This window comes from Protomyctophum bolini (genome assembly GCF_963924005.1).
Source record: "Protomyctophum bolini genome assembly, chromosome: 14".
NCBI classification, from domain to species: domain Eukaryota; kingdom Metazoa; phylum Chordata; class Actinopteri; order Myctophiformes; family Myctophidae; genus Protomyctophum; species Protomyctophum bolini.
This window is the reverse complement of record NC_137875.1, coordinates 13,514,065-13,523,588: the sequence shown is the minus strand read 5'-3', so window position 1 is coordinate 13,523,588 and position 9,524 is coordinate 13,514,065. Positions and strand designations below refer to the sequence as shown.

At 43.0% G+C, this 9,524-nt stretch overlaps 1 long non-coding RNA gene across 1 annotated transcript; it reads left to right on the top strand.

Moving 5' to 3' along the window:
• Positions 1–620: 620 nt before the first annotated feature.
• Positions 621–9,098, top strand: LOC308327931. The gene is made up of 3 exons (XR_013965230.1): positions 621–750; positions 8,120–8,314; positions 8,972–9,098. It is a non-coding gene; the product is annotated as an uncharacterized lncRNA (long non-coding RNA).
• Positions 9,099–9,524: the final 426 nt, after the last annotated feature.

Here is a 9,524-nt window from a genome sequence, read left to right as displayed (position 1 = left end):
ACTGTACCTACTGTACAGTAGATGTTCCTCATATATGAGGAATAGATCTTGCAGACCAATGTAGATGCTCCTGATATGAGGAATACCGGTCATTCTTCCACCTGTTATATGAGGCTTGGAAAAGGACCTCAGAGAAAAATGGATCTCGGGAGCAGTGTTGATTTTGACATTTCCTTTAGTTTTTGTCATATTCTAGTCATCTGAAATGTTTTACTGTTAGTCTAGTTTTAAAGTCTAGTCTTTGACTAAATATCATAAGATTTTAGTCGACTAAATACACAGTTGATTTTGTCGACTCAAATGTATTTCGGTGGGCCCTGATGGCGTCGTAATGCCTGATTTTACACTTTGTTGCATTCTGAAAATAGCCGATCTACACGCTCACGACACATCGCAGCACGACACGTTATGAGATGGTAGACTTACTATTTTCAGAGTGTAACACCCAAGCCCAACCAAACAAACACACACACACACACACACACACACGCACACAGTCACACACACGCGCACGGAATGAGACTACATACACATTCTACTTTGATCAACTCTTACTTTTCCCCCTCTCCAATTTATTCATTTCCAATTTCCCCCATGTGTATCACTGTCCCTGCAGTCACAGCTGATGGAATGGAGTGGTGGAATGGAACCCCTGCAGTGACGTGCAGTCTCCACGGTGGTGCTTACCCAGCGACGTCAGTATAGGCCCCCCCGCAGACTGGTCAGCGCAGGCCCCCCGACAGCAGTACAGTAAGTAGCTGTGAACGTACAGTACCTGCCACGATTGTGAACAGAGCAGCAGCAGCCACAGCTGCAGCTGCAGCGCAGTCGGGGGGAGCCCACTTTACCCTCGCCTTACCCTCGACTAAATACAAATATATTGGACATAAAAAAGACAATGCATTTTTTTTAATACTACTCAGCAAGCCACTAATTTAGACTGTAAGTAATTAAAGCGGGTCATGTTTGCATGTTTGGAATTGTAACAGCTGAAATCAATAACTTATTAGTATTCCGAAATGAATCTGGGGCCACATTAAGTGAAGGTGGGGGCCGCATGTGGCCCGCGGGCTGCCAGTTGCCCATGTATGACCTACACACTCCACCAGAGCTGTGGGGGGGGGGGGGGGGGGCACGTGTGCTAGCAGCAGCCACCACCAGGCTCCGCCAAACTGTGGTCAACTCAACCGTCATTGCATCTCTGTATGTAATTTTATAATTTTATTTTACCAACGGCACGGGTGGGCGCCCGCATGCCCCAATTGCGTCGTCTATGTCACGCTGTAGTGTCGCCCCTGACTCTATCCCCTGCGCCACCCAGACGCACACAAACATTTTACTGTTGGATAATCAGTGATACCAAAATTTGCTAAACAAAATTGTGACAAAAATGATGGACAACCCCAAAGTAAGAGTAGTCGCAGGAGCATGAATGAAGTGTCACTCTTTAGTCACGTATCGACAATGCACATATCCTGTTACGTTTGGTTTGCATACCATTAACATGCATTAGAGCCGTCGGCTACCACGTTGTGATGACAGAGCCAAATGTAATCATCAAAGGCGCAGTCGGGCTGTCAGACGGCTTGTTTTCACAACGACCTGGTGACAGAAGGGAGATGAGATTGACTTTAGATAACAGCAGTTAAAAAAATTCTTCATTATTAAAGTAGAACAAAGAGGACCAAGGCAACGGCACTTATGTTTGCATTTAATGAAGGCCATCCATCATGTGGCCCTGCAGGGTATCTGTCACCTCTCACAGGCAGTACGGTACACAGGAACAATACCTTACTGGCTGTAAAGTAAACAACAATGGAGCAAAGCTCTCACGGGCCACATGTCTCCGAGGACCTCCTGGGGTCGACCTGCTGAAGCCACGTCCACAAGTCACGCTTCTTAAAGTAATAAAAGTAGTGTAATACTTTTGGCAGCTCGCACAGAAGGAGCTGGCTGTTCAGAAGGTAGAGGTTGGGCTACTTGGATCTGCTCATCAGACTAAACCAGTGGTGTAAAGTAACTGAGTACTGAGTACAATTTTGAGTATTTCCAATTTCCAGTACTTTCACTTCTATTCCACTACATCTCGGATCCAAATTTCCCCCCACTACAATTTACTCCACTACATTTATTTAAAAAACTTTAGTTACTAGTTACTTTGTAGGTTTTGATCTACCGATCTAGCCGATCTACAAGCTCACAATGCGTCGCAAAGTGACGCATTGTGATCAATGAAATCACAATCTCATTGATCAGTGATTGTGAAAATAGCAAACTGTATATCTGCTATTTTCAAATAATTTTTATACATTTTAGGCATTTAAAAACTTTTGTACTTACCGGTAAGTACATTTTTAATTCTGGACTTCTACTTGTAACAAAGTATTTCTCTATTGCAGAATTGATACATTAACTTAAGTAAAGAATGTGAGTACCGGTACTCAAAGTGTCAACCTATCATTTAGATGCAGAGCGAGCAACTGAACTCCCCCTCAATGTTAATTTCATTTGATTCAAGTGTAAAAATTGACCCACATTGACCGCCGGGTGTCTTTGGGGTCCATTTTTACACCCTCAGAGTTAAAACGAACACTGAAGATTTGACTGTGCGCTGCATGAGTGGAGTTGCTGTATATCACCCTGCAGAGAACCTGTTTGGCAGGTTATTCATCCCTGCTATATGTAGAAAATGAGATTCTGTTTGGTGTTCGAAGTGCCACGGGCGGAAAAAAATAACTTTAACCCATTATCCACCCACCTTGTACCTTAGTCACAATACAATAATATCACAGTAAGTGCCACTTGTTTGTAATAATTGAGTAAGCCTAATTAGACAGTAACTACACCGCACTCTTTTATTGTATTGTATGTAGTTACTCAAAGAGTGGGTAAAATAGCCTACAATAAAATAAGAATCTCACTTGAAATTGAAACTACGGTATATATGCAGTCCAGTCCAGCAATCACGGCAAATGGGTTTTGACGTTTCTTTCAGTGTTCGGTGGTTTGTGCTCTGGACAGCATCTGGTGAGAAGTGGATGTGTGCTATTAACAAGTCCTCTGGTTGGAGTCCTGGGCCCAGCGTGGCTGCTTGTAAATGGCACTTTCTTATGGAGACAAATCACCCGCTGGTTAGAGTTTCAATGAAAGGAGATACAGTCGAGAGTACATAAATATAGCCTTAGGAAGCACCGCTAACCATGCAATACGCAAAAGGATAGACTCTTTGTGGCTGCAGGGGCCAAGTTTAACTCTTAGGAGACTCACGACAGCGGAATGTATGGAAGTTAAAAATCTGAGGCTGAATCTCACCTGAATGGAAGGTAGGCTTGGATTCCATTGTCAGCAGGCACAGGTAACAGAGTAGAGTAAGACCAATGGTTCCCAAAACGGGTCCAGGTGTGCCTTGGGGTATTGTGTTGACCGCACATTATTAATCATTCAAATTGTATATGGTTATGTGTGGTCTTTTCATTTACTACTATGGGCAAACACAAATGAGGGGAGCGCACACCTGTGTTCTACTGGGGGTTTTTATGCCTAAATTATCTTAGGAGGATGTTGGTTTCCTGCCCATTTGAATACGTTTTGTTTTTGCATTGTGGCTAAGAGCTGTGCGGCCGCAACCATCTCATCTCCATTTAGTACTATACACCAGTACTTTGTGTGCACTCATTTCCCAATACAGAGGCAATTCTACCCCCTGAAAACATTGTTTTGTCACCACTTTCAGCCCGATGTGCCCATTTTGTGGCATTTTGAATTGAAGCTCATCTCAATGTGACATGGTGTGAGCTTGTAGAATTGCAAATTTATTTATTTGCTTATTTACTTACTTACATTGTACAGAATCGGAATTGAATGGTTACAAATATATGCAATACAGAGTGATAAGAGCGATAACATATTATTATAAAGAGGATATTTTTTGCGTGTGATTTTGTCTTGCCCTTTGCTGTGCCTTCTTGGACACACAAGCTTTGAACGCCGGACTGCGGTTGACAATACGGAGGGCAATGCCGTTAATATACTGTCTCTACTACATATAATGTACAAACGGTATACAGAGGAGGGAAGAGGAGGGAACTATTCCAATGATTTGTGAATGCTTATTAAAACATGACAGGCACGGCCTAATGGGTGTGAGGAGAGGGCTTAATGTGTGAACAGGCGTAACATGTAGAATTAATAAGAGCTGCGAGAGAACACAAAACAAGACAAAGGGAATTGTCAGGAAGTGAAATCCAGGTTGACTTTTCCGAGGATAGAACACAAATTAGATTATGGTCGCATTAGATGTTCCTACATCTGGCCCCCCTTTCATGTTATCACCCCTACAGTGGTGGGAAAAGGTACTCCAATGTTTTACTTAAGAAAAAGTATCAATGCTGCAATGTAATAATACTAGTAATAGTACTAGTAATAATAATAGTTTGGAATTCAATATGTACTTGAGTAAAAGTGGTGCTCCCATCAGGTATTGGCATCAAAATGTACTTAAAGTACCAAAAGTTAAATTACTCATTGTGCAGAATGTCCCCTTTCAAGTTTTCCAACTAATGTTTAAAAATATGTGTAGTTGAGTAAAAGTACAATATTGATCTGTACAGCACAATATATGACGAGTTTCGAGGGCCACACAGCCACCTGAAAATCTAAGTAACTCTAGCAACTAAAGTTTTGAAATAGGCCTACTTATAGTGGAGTAAGACCCAAACCACACCAATGATTCGCCATGCAAATCCTTACCAACCAAACGCTTGCGAGTATTTGCATTTAGTTGCATGCAACCATTATCCCCAATGGCAGTTGCAAGGAGTTGCATTGGTGTGACATATTAAACTGTTTTGATGCAAGGAGTTGCAACTAGTTGCATTGGTGTGGTTTGGGCCTAACGAACAACATTTGCCTCTGAGCGGTAGTGGAGTATAACTAAATTACTTTAAAAAAAAATAGAAATAGAAAAGTGCCTCAAAATGTTACTTAAGTACAGTACTTGAGTAAATTTACTTCGTTACTTGAACGATTGAGTGATACTGATAAGCGTTACTAATGATGTTCTGCAGTCACCTCCATTGTGGAGAAGATGCCGTAACAAAGCAGTCGGTATGAAGGCGTGATGTAGTCTCCATCCTGGAATGTGATCATCTCAAGCTCTCTGCTGACAACACACTGACAGTGGAGTGCTTTTTTACTGCGAGACACTGTATCACACAAGCTTGTGGATCAAATTAGCGATTACAGCTTTGAAGTTCACAAGATTAAAAAAAGAAGAAGAAAAAACACTCCGCGTCTCACCAGCATGGCTGACTTCCCCGTCATCTTCGTATTTGCTCACAGCTGTCACATCGATTCTCCCTCCTTTCCGCCACAACAAGGAGATATTGTTATATCGTTTCAGGCTGAAAGCGTGCGTGTGCACTCAACCTGTCGAAACCCTGCTGGGTTTGTCTCGGGCTCCGAGCTGGGATAACGCAGACAGCTAGCTAGGTTCTGTCTAAAAGGTATCTGTGAAATGAACACCATTGTGGTTGTCCGGAGTCGAAGTGAGTGGAATTAAGCAACAGGCCAACATTCATCAGTCGAGCGGCTGGATTATTTTGTTAACTGAGAGCATAATCAACAGGTGTTCCATAAGGTAAACACGTGGATGATTAATCGGCAGCGTATCATACCACCTCCTCCAAAGGCGACGTACTAACTGCATTGAACTGCCATGCAGCGCTGTTAAATATTAACACAGTTAATATGTCAAGGTCTCTTGATTGGCAGCATCCATTACAAATATGAAGTCAAAACGACTCTGTTGTGAATTAATATTATTTTTGCTTTGTTTGCTGACCAAAGAGAGTGCACTCCCGTTGCGTGCTGGCTCTATTTCTCTTTGAACTGCCATTTATTTACGCTGACAAAAAACGGGCCCATTCATATTTCATAATGGGGATCCCACGTGAACACTAAAGGTAAATCACACATCAAATATTAAAGTAGGTTTTTGTTTTGTTTTTTCACATCAGATGAATCTCATTGACTGTGTGTGTGTGTGTGTGTGTGTGTGTGTGTGTGTGTGTGTGTGTGTGTGTGTGTGTGTGTGTGTGTGTGCTAACAGACGAATGCAAGCACGCAGGCAGCGTATTCAAACACACCCCAGATTGCTTCTGTGGTTATGCAGTGTTTCACGACACCCTGTTTGCTATGAAATATTGAGCGGCTTATTAATCAGCGGTGAGAGAGGCCTCCCATCCATCCAGGCCCCTTTGCCTGCCTGCCCGTGGAACATTTTAAAAGCATGCAGGCCCATACAACAACCATTAAAAGCACAGAGCGCCCATATCACTGTAAATTATTTAGCTGGAAGAGCGTTGTAAATCAGTGTGTGTGTCATGCACTGAACATGGCATATGCCGGAGTGAAAAATGCATACGGGAGCGGCCATTCGCACGCGGCGCTGAAAGCATGGCATTTAAAACCCTGTGTTGTCCGACATCTCTCCACAGTCCTGTCAGCTTCAGTCACAACTAATTTATTGTGGCTGATTATGAATGATCCATTTTGGGAATTTGCACAGTGGCACTCTGCTGGGTATTGTTCTCATGTAGTACAGCTTTGTGCTACAGCTTATGTTTTGTTTCAAATCGATGCCTTTCTGTGTCAAACAGCGAGAGAAGCAAAGAAAAGCTCGATTTTAAATGATGTGAGACGCTAGATTTTAAATGGGGTGAGACGTGATTAACAAGAATATTGGATTAAATCGTTATATATTTTTTATGATGTTAATGGTTACGTGAGGCCTGTTCAACTTGCACTCTATGAAATACTACCCCGGCGTTTCAAACTAAACGTATTGTAGTTTGGACATAATCACTCTTTGCACAGCTATTCAAATAGTCTGCGTGTAATTTAGAAGGAAGAGTTATTCCTGATATGTCAGCGCTTGAGATCTGGCTCGTCGACAGACTTCAGTGTGACTGACACACTCATCAGACTGAGAATCCTTCTCGCCTGGGGGAACCGTGATGCCTGTCAAATAATGGATATCTTTTAATGTTCACGTCTCGAATGCATGTCACGGCAAATGCCAAGTCATAACATCAGTTATTACCTGGGTGTTCACTGTCTGAGGTTTACCTAAGGTTTCAAATGATCCTTTCACTTGTTTTTTCTCCTTTCTTTCTTTGTGGTTTTAGAATCATCATGACAGTTTGTCATATCTTCTCACTGTTTGTTATTCTGTGTGTGTGTGTGTGTGTGTGTGTGTGTGTGTGTGTCTGTGTGTGTGTGTGTGTGTGTGTGTGTGTGTGTGTGTGTGTGTGTGTGTGTGTGTGTGTGTGTGTGTGTGTGTGTGTGTGTGTGTGTGTGTGTGTGCGTGCGTGCATGCGTGTGCGCATGTCTGTCTTCTAGCATATGCTTAAACTCTCTGATATACCTGACAGGAGTTGCCAAATGTAACACTCAATCCTAAAGAAAATTAGCTGCAGCAGACTCTCACACACATCCGAGGTGCCTGACAGTTTGTTGTGCACCGTTTGAGTTACATATACCGTGTCTGTCTCTAGAGGGTGCAGTTCAGCACATTATGACTCTGACTCAATGCTAGCTGGCCTTCCACAAACTCTGTAACCTCAATTCACAGAAGAAAGAGAAGGGGGGGAAAAGAAGCCTCGCTTTACTGTCGCACATAAAATGGCCGCACACCCGATGCTAGCTCAAAGGGATGCCATGCATTCATGTCAATGTAATTGTATACTATCTGCGTGAATATGTGACTACTACTAATTATAATGCTTAATGCCTCGGTCTTAGCATGTCGAGGGCAAGAGTGATATACTGTACGGTACTTTGTATCCATTTCTGGAGCGTGCTATTATAAATCGGTAAAATAAAAACACCCATGGGGTGGAGTGTAATGATGTCATGTTTGTACTCGGTTCCATATGTGCGGCGAGGAGTCATCATGGCATACCGATGCAAGGGCCTTTCTAAGGTCTTAACTCACTGCATAAAGTGTTTACTATGTCCACTGCCACGGACAATAACAGCTTACAGGCAGAAGCCCGGGCCATGTGGCGCGCAGCTGTGTGGAGCTGTCTGACGGGTCTGTATATCTGTCTCACTACAGGAACACGGCGATGAGCTGAGCCTGCGACCCAGCCTTTCTTTATCCACTGCAGGCCCTGCTGGTGCGTCTGTATGGATGGGGAGCCGGCCCCGCTCCCTCTACAAAGACAATACTTTCCAACCACACATGTGAAAGCGAGTGGGAAGAAGACTGGAGGAGGAGAGAAGAGACAGAACAGATATTTTCCACGTTGATGTGAGTGGGAGTGGAAGACGGGGGGAAGAGAAGAAAAAAAAGCATAAAACAAAATGAAGTGAGAGATTGAGTGATAAAGAAAGACATACAGCGAGAGCAACTCGAGAGTTTATCTGTAAGCAATGCGCCGGGTGTTTGCTCACGGACACGCGGCAAGTCACGCAGTATGGCGTGCTTCAATAACATTAGGAACTGCTGTCAAAGAAAAAACTAAATAGAAGCCTGCCTGATGCTATTTTAAAGACATTTTGTCTTTTATTCTCCATTTTGGCGGCAATCCCTTTTGGCGTTAGCACTATGTTATGCTTTAGCTATTGAAAAATAGCAGATCTACAAGCTCATAGCGCGCCACCGAGTGGCGCGCTACGAGCTTGTTGGTCTGCTATTTTTGAAAAATAGAAATAGAAACATAGCTTTTTCATTAGAGTACACAGGATTCATCTACACATTATTCCTGGTTATCCATGATACAATCATATTACCTGAGAGACTATATGGCCTCTCTGAAACTTCCTTTTTTTACACTTTGCATGCTATTCCCGAAAAGGTAATTGCCTACTTTCCACTAAAAAACAACCCTTCTTCCTCTGCTTGTTCAGCATTATATACAGTAGGTACCTATGATGTTTACACTATATTGTCTCTCCCCTCCTGCAGGGCTGGAGACAACAAAACAGAAGAAACAGCTGGATCGGAGGTAATTTGAGCCTCAATTTCACAGTTAACACTAAAATACATTAAAGCAATAAAAGTGACGCGAGGCCCCCCCGTTTCCCGGGGCTGTGTTGCTGTATGTCTGGCCCAATTTGTCTCCCAGTCAGGCCCATTAGTCTCCAGCGCTCCCTGCTTAATACGCTCGGCTCCCCCAAATGCCTCAGATCAATGTGTGATACGTCGTAGCATCATCATTTACTGCACGCGGACAGGTTGAAAAATGTCCCTCTCTCCTCTTATTTCCTTGGAGAAGTCTCTATTGAAAGTCATACACTATACACTACAGGCACATTGCAGTGGGAAGCAGCTTGTGTTGTTTGGCTTGGTGGAATGATGTTTCATCAGCTGACACCAATGAATCGCTGGAGTAATGTGGTGTCTGGTAATAGTTGAATACTTTATATCAACTTGATAAATATAGCTCTCATAAATCACATAAGTGTTATATATGTCGCTGCTTTTCACACTTTGGCTCCAACAAGGAAACTCTGGAGAA